This window comes from Echinops telfairi, unplaced genomic scaffold (genome assembly GCF_000313985.2).
Source record: "Echinops telfairi isolate 266 unplaced genomic scaffold, ASM31398v2 ScPeMD7_7475;HRSCAF=8513, whole genome shotgun sequence".
NCBI classification, from domain to species: Eukaryota; Metazoa; Chordata; class Mammalia; order Afrosoricida; family Tenrecidae; genus Echinops; species Echinops telfairi.
Window position 1 is genome coordinate 12,280,036 of NW_022111379.1, and position 8,001 is coordinate 12,288,036.

Genomic DNA, 8,001 nt, shown 5'->3' on the forward strand with positions numbered 1-8,001 from the left:
TTTCAGATAGATCTTGAAAATGCTTTTTGACAATGAATGTGATACCATTCCTCTTGAATCTGTCATTCTGGGCAGAGTAAGCCATATGATTTTTGGTTTAAAATGACTAATACCAGTCCAGTTCAGCTCATAATGCCTAGAAGATGTATCTGTTTGTGTTCCACTTCATTTTTGACCATTCCCAATGTTCCTAGAGTCATACTTTGTACATTTGAAGTCCTAGTTATTAACCAATGTTTGCAATGGTTTCTTCTCATGTTGGGCATGTTCTACCAGCAAACGAAGGTCCCAAAGGCTGCATTCCTCAGGCTTTACTCCATCCAAGTCACAGATCTACTGAGAGGCAGCTCATCCTCAGTCATAGTTTAAGCATCTTCCGAGCCGCGGGGCTCCTCTTCGGGCACTTTCTCTGGCATGGTTCTGCTTCTGCGCATTAGGTTTCCAGTCAGCGACAATGTTTGGTGCTAGCCATAGGGTTTTCAGTAGCTAAGTTCTCGGAAGTGGGCAGCCTAGTCCTTCTTCACTGTCTGTCTGCCTAGGAGCGGCAATGTACTCTATGTGGAGAAAGAGTCATGACTCTTTCAAACTAGTCATGACAATCCCACTCCCCTTTGCCAATGACGACAAAGCTACATCTGCTGGATTCAGAGGAAGTGTCTGCTGCTCGGTGATGAGGGCATGGATGCGAGTAGTCTTCCCGGTTCCCTTTCCAGGTGGCTGGAATGCAAGCACGATGCCCGGAAAGCAGCAGCTCTCCTGCACCTATGAGATGAGAAAGAAGGCTGAGGCTGAAAAGCAACGAGCCAAGGACCCTAGCCTAGAACAGATGGATTGAAGAACGAGACAAAACAAAACAACAACAACAAAAACCCCAAATCTGGGACATTATTGAAAAACTCTTAAAAATAATAGAAAGTTTTAACCTTTTCATATAGTTATATAGTAGCAAAACATTTGATTACATTGTTGCTTGCTGTATCCCATGGAAGCCTGAGTGTGTGCAAACTGGGGCTATAACGTAGGAGAAATGATAGGCCAAATTTGGCATTTGACTGTGTGTTGGTTACTTCTCGTGGCTTTCAGCATGATCCTACAGCAGAGGGGTGAATTCAATTCCTGCTCAGCAGGAAAGCATGGAGGGGATAAATGCAACTTTGCTAGAGAGTTATTTTGCCTTTGTCATGTACTTTAAATTGACAACAAGCCCTATAATTTGGAATTTTGCAGGAATGAAGGCCAGTTACTCCCTACCTAAGGCTATTGTTCGAATTTTTTCAAGTCTATTTATATGAACTTGGAGGTCAGCAGGTTAGAGATAAGTATTTCCAGGCTTGGAAGATTATTTCTAGAAATACATTTTTGGCTCCAGTCACTCGCACGTGGAATTGATCTGAAGCAAACGACAAGTTTGATACTGTGTGGAGGTGTGCTGAAAATAAACACAACAAAACATAGAGCGGTTCAACAATTCCAGTTGTACAATGTAGTGACACGGATTACATTTTTCAAATTGTGCAACCATTCGTTCTGCCTTTTCCCACATTATCCCAGCCCCAGGCACACGCATTCAATGCACCATGAGCGAAACCCTCCTTTCCTTCTCCCTTCTATCCCTGGTAGCCGCTAGTAACTTGGGGGGTTCTATCATTTCCCCGTTTTATGCAAATGAGATCATACAGTGAGTGTCCTTTTGTGACTGACTGATTTTTCTCAGAAAGCTTGACACTCTTTTGAGGGGCCTATGTGCCAGAGCTTGCCATTAGTTAGGATTGTTTTACCTCCACAAGCAATCCCCGACAGAGCAGACCAAAGCTCAAAGCTATGTAGCCCCTGAGAAGGTCAACTCCAAAATCTTCCTTAGTAAATAGTGGGTATAGGAAAGGAGGACGCTGCTTAAAGACTTCACAAGAAACTGACCCACGGGTAAAGTTGGACTACTGCAGTGTTTCTCCTGACAGATACCCTCTCAGTGTGTGTCCCAGATTACTTTTCTTTGTGGAATAGAATACCAGCCCTGCACTTTTAATATAATTAAGGAGCACCTTCTGAAATCTAATGTAATTAAGGCACACCTTCTGAAATTGGTTTTCCTATGCTGAGTTAGTATTTCTTACTAAAAATTGTTACAGCCAAATAAAAGTCTTCATAAAGAAAGTGCTGAGCCCAGTAGAATAGGTGCAGTATGAACTCTTACTTCTATCAAGAAAAATCTGGTCTTGCTGCTAGACTGTGCTGAAGTGGAAGAGCCGTCTACCAGAGAAGAGGCATCAAGGAGCAGGTTGGGGGTTTGATGAGGGGAAACCGTTGAATACAAAGTTGAAGATCTGAAATGTAAATCTCCATCGAATTGACAATTAAAAAATCATTTTAAAATGTGAAACGTTTCTACGATTTAAAAAAGAGTATATAACAACTAAACATTTCATTGAGCAGTGTGCTGCCATCGCGTGATACTTCTTTTCCAGCTTTAATTACATTCTTGATATAAAAAAATATTTAGCTTTGTGTTTAGTAGATGGCGTTTTCAGTTTAACTCAGTGAAGGCTTTGCTACAGGTCTTGCAGGCCGTGCTGCGCAGGGCTGGGGGGCCTCCTTTTCTTGGAGGGGGGTCTGTAGGGTGGTCCAGGCCCCTGTTCCATAGTGAGGCCAAGGGAGAGGGTTTCATCTCCTGGTGCCATGATGTTGCTGGCGGCTACCGGTCTGCCAGTTCTATCCTCAAAGGCTGTTGGGGTGGGGCAGGTGGGAGGTGGGTGGTACTCCTGGCAAAAGAATTCTCCTGAAAGGTCAGGAAACCAGATTGAGTCTCGAATGTAAAATGTCCCTCAGGAGAAGCGCAGAAGAGATTCATGCATGAAAGTTTTTCAGTTTGTGCGAAGTTCTTATATCTTTTTACAACGACTAGGGACTGACCAGTGCTTAACTCATTCATCTACAGAATGACAGGGGAAGCTTGTGATGTATGATTTTGACCTTTGCTTGTACTGTCTTGGTAGCAGTCAAATGAAATAGTTGTAGCAGAATACAAACATAAATAGGTCCTAGGTCGAACCTCAACTATTTCCAGTGAACTATGTTATGGGAATTGCATCAGAAAGATCCATAAATACTTGTATCACACAGTTCTTCTTGATGGCTAGCATTAGATACTATATTTAGAATTGTCACTGAACACCTATTGGTTGAGATACTTTGTAAGAAAGATGAGGCAGGTGTAAAACAGCAAATAAATTTAATGGTATTTTTATGGCTTGTTCCCGAAACCTACCCCCATTTGAGGTTTTTCTCTCTGAATAGTCTATTAGAAAGTTTCTGAGATTTTAAAAAGCGCTCATTTGTTATCAATTTTAACAGGAGAAGGAAAATTTGAAAACCCAAAAAAGGAAAACAAATTCTATAACACCTCTATAGAAAATTAAAATTACATTTTTGAGATGTTATCCCTAATGATATTTTGACTTTTGGTACACATTCAACTTAATATGTTTTGTTAAAACAAAAAAATTCCAAGCATAACTCCAGGCTTGAAGGCTGTGTAGTTTAGGCCTTAGTTTATCTGTGCGGTTCCACCAGTCTAATATCAGAAGGTGTGGTTTTTATATGCTTTCTTCTACTCCACCCAGGATCCCCTGTAGTGATCCTTCCTAGAACAGCCAGCGATGGTACCTGGGCCCCACCTAGTTCTACTTTCAGTGTCATGGGCGCTGGCTGATGTGGTCCATTCGTCCTTTGGCTCTTTCCTTGTGTCTTTGATCTTCTTCATTCATCTTTGCTCTAGATGGGAAGAGATTCACAGTTGAACCATCGTTCCAAGGGACCCACAGAACTATTACAATTGGGGGTGGAGCGTCTCTTGCAATATGGAAGCTGTTCGGATCATAAGATCAGCAAGTATCTCTGCAGAGTTGGGCAAAATAGATCATTCATTTTGTGAATAAACAAGCCGAGAAAGAACCACCAGGGGGACCCTGAGGAGGAACTGTATATTGAACCAAGTTTGGGGGAAGAAGAGAAACTTAACCCAAGTTTCGTTAACAAGCATGCTGTTTGTGAGGCATCCCGGAGGACAAACAAGTCAGTTCATTGATGGAGCAAAGAATGCACCTGTGGAGGGTCTGTGCCCGGCTTGTCACAGGTGAACGAGAAGGCATCACGAGTCTCTCTGTACTTTTATGGGAAGAATGGTGTTTTCAGTAAACCATTTTCCAGAACACCAGAGAGCCAGGGTGGATTGACTGAACTCTTGCTAGTTTCTAGGATCACAGGGTTCGGGTAAAATTCAACATTGTTAGAGGGAAATAAAAAACAAAATTCTATTTGCTGGTCCAGAGCAGCGATATTTTTCTCAGCGAAACCTGTGGGAGCTCCCTGCACTGAAGTTTCATTGGTCAGTCCCTACATTAGTTCTACATATCAAGTCCTTCAGCCTCCTGGGCTTGCGCCTCTGCTGGGTGGGATGGGCGGCTCTAGTCAATTTCTTTCAAGGCAACAGGTGCAGCAGTCGTTGATGAATACAAGCTGCAGAAAAAGCAATGGGCTGCTACCACAGGTAGACAGTTCAAACCCAATAACATGAGGCTGTCCACTCCATGAAGATTTACAATCTCAGAAACCCTGTGTAGGATCACTGCGCATTGAAATCGACTTGTTGGCAGTGGGCTTGTGGGGTTTTTTTGGGGTATCAGTTTATACTTTCCCACCTTGGTTCTTTCACTTCATAATATATTTGGGACTTCTTTCCATGTGAGAACACAATTTGAACTTCCTCATTTATTTATTACAGCTACATATAGTATTTTATTTTATGCATGTACTAAGGTGCATTGGGTCCTATTAATGGCTACTTGGGTTGTTGCTAATCCTTTGCTCATGCAAATAATGCCACACTGAATAACCTCATTTTACAGGGTGCAGGTAAATTCCAAGAATTTGGCTGGCTCAAGGGATTAGGCATTTGTAAATTCCGTAGCTATTGCCAAATTGCTCTGCAAAGGCATTTGAACTCCTCATTTCCCAGCAGAGTATGTTGTTAACTTTGGACTTTTGCCAATCTGATAGAAGAGAAATGTTATCTCAGTGGTACTGTAATTACATTTATTTTCTGATAGGGGAGGTCGATCCTCTTATATTTCTGACAAAAACAGATGATGAATTCTTTTTCTGTCTACAGAAAAAATAAGACAAACAAAAATCACAATGAATGGTGGTGATCATTTGTATTATTATTTTTAGTCAGCAGTTTACTGGTCTGATCTAGTACACAGTCAGAATTTGACCTGGAAATTTAACCTTGTCAATATAATGTAATCTTTTAAACCAGATTTGAACTAGCTATTTTGATCTTCACAAAGAGTATGATGTATTCATTTATGCTCTACAGCTAAGTATTCAAAAGCAGTCAAAACACTATTCCTATGTAATAAGTTGCATGGAAATTCACAAGTGAGTTACATGTGTGGCTTTGAATACATGTGTTTTATATCGCTTGTACTAGAGGGAGTTAAAGAGCCTTCCTAAGTGCAAAAGGTAGGGGTAGTAATCCAGTCTATTTGGAGATAAGAAGAGAACAATGTGAAGGATCTTGTTGATCTAAGCGCTGGCTAATGCTGTTCCCACCTAAATATAGCTGTGCTGAGCTGAGCTGAGTCAGGGGTCAGCATTGCTGCGATGGACTTCTGTTGCAGTTATAAGAATTTACTCTCATTTATAGTCGAGAGTAAGAGCAGAGCTTTTGCTTTGGCACTTCAACTGAGAATGTTAACACAATAGAAAGAAATATTGCACAAATTTTAGATTCTCAGTCACAGTACTTAGCTTTCTACTTACTTGTATATGTAATTATCAAAAAATATGTTTAGAGACATTTCAGAAAGTGGGAAGTTAATGTGTTTTCATAGATTTGTATATATATATATATATATATACACACACACACACATACACGAGAGGGCTTCAGACAGTCATGAAAAAATGGAATGAAAATATAATGGAGTTTTTCGATGACATTTTTGAAGCCCCCCTTTTAGTGTACTTTGTGGTTACTTGGCCACTTTATGCATATATAGTAAGCTTTGCAAGTAAATTTCAGAAATTCAAAGGCCAGACTATTGTGTAGTGTCCCAAAGTATGCATTATCCCTTTGTCTATTTACTTGTTTCCTCTTCAAACTTTCTCTACTGGTACTATTTATATATCTATTTATTTATATTTACAGGAATAGCTAACAATTTAGACCATAGTTCATATTCAAGAGTTTATTGCTTTGCTCATAAACATTATTGAGCACTTTGATATGCAAAGTACTCTGAAATGCATTACCTCATGGGATCATTCCCCCGGGCCCCCTTTAAGGTAGGGATGAGGCTCCAATTTTGAGTAATTTGCTTTAGGTCACAGGCTATTTCTACTGTTTCACAATTGCTTCTCTTTTCTTCCCAAGACTTTTCTAGGGAATACCTACTCTAATAACTTCCCCAGGAAAAAAATGGCTGTTATGAATTAACTGTCAGAAAGGAGAAATTTGTCTTACTTAACCTCTTTTCTTGTCATGATTTTTTCCCTCTCAACTGTACATTCTTTCCACTGCTTAACTGTTTCTGAAAGCCTTCCTTTACATTGAGGTCCAAATGACAGTGGCCCTTAAAGTAGTACCTTTACTATAGAGGTTGGCATTTTAACTTTCTCTGCCAAAGGAAAACGGAGACGAAGGAGCAACTGACTCCTGTTTCTGTTTCTGTTGGGAGCACTTGACCCCCGTCTTGTCAGAGCTGCCGTGAAGTTCGTTAGGATTTCACTCTTTCAATACAGTGTGGGAAACAGATAGCGTGTCCATGATACCAAATCTATCACTGTAATCACCACTTAGGGGCATGAAGTACATCCAACATCATTTGCAGCCATCATTGCTGCCCGCTTCCAGAACTCTATCACTCAAAACAGGAAAGTCTGTGCCCGTTCAATAACGCCCTCCCCGCCCCACACACACACCTGCCCCCTGGGGCCTTCCATTTTGCCGGATAGTCCTTTTGCATGTGTGGATTTAGTTTTCCCGGCATCTTTTGTTGGAAACAATTTAAATCCAAATTGGTCGTTACCTCCCTGTCCTGGGTTCTTCTTCTGCCATGCTTCGCAGTCGTACGTGTGCACACCTCGTACTTACCGTCAATACATGCCGGGGCTTTCATAACTTTCATGTAATGGTCCATTGGAATTTCACTTTCCGATGGTTCATTGTCCGTATGTAAACATTGGGGTTTGTAATATTGGCCATTCACCCTGTGTAACCTTGCTAAATGGTCGGCTCATATAGCTTTTTTGGTAGGTGCCATAAGTTTCTCTGTGTTCACAATCATGCCACCTGCAGATGGAGAGTTCTGGCTTTTTAAATAATCTCTATCCCTTTTATTTTTCTTTTCTTATTGCCCTGGCCAGAACCTCCAGGGTGATGTTGAATAGGTGAGGGTGAATTCTTGTTTTTAATCAGGGGGGGATGTGTTAATTTTTCAGTTTAATATGCTAGCTCTGTAATTTTTGTAGTGCTTTTACCTGGTTATTCCTAAATTGGAAGTTAATCACAAGTGGATGTTGAATTGATTAACCTTTATTCAGTTAATATGAATCATATTGATTTTAATGTGAAGCCACACTTGCTTAGCATTAACCCTAATCCATCTAGAATTGCTAATGTACTATTGATTTGGGCATCTATGGACATGCCTGTTATGGCATTATTTTTGCTACCAGAGGAATGCTGACCTCCCCAGCCATTAAGTGTGACCCCCTCCTTTATTTCCTGCCCCCCTGCTCCCCAAAATGCCTGGTAGAATTCACCAGTAAGCCATCTATGCCTAGTGTCACTGTGGAAAGGTTTTGAATTAAAGATTCATTTTAAGATATTTAGGGCTATTCTGATTTCTAAATGATCTTATTTCAGTATTTCTTTTTTTAAATCATCTAATTGGGGGCTCGTACTATTCTTATCACAATCCATACATCCATCCATCC

General features: G+C 40.7%; 1 pseudogene; it reads left to right on the forward strand.

Moving 5' to 3' along the window:
- Nucleotides 1–2,588: 2,588 nt before the first annotated feature.
- Nucleotides 2,589–2,728, forward strand: LOC115867958 (annotated as a pseudogene).
- The last annotated feature ends 5,273 nt before the right edge of the window (nucleotides 2,729–8,001 follow it).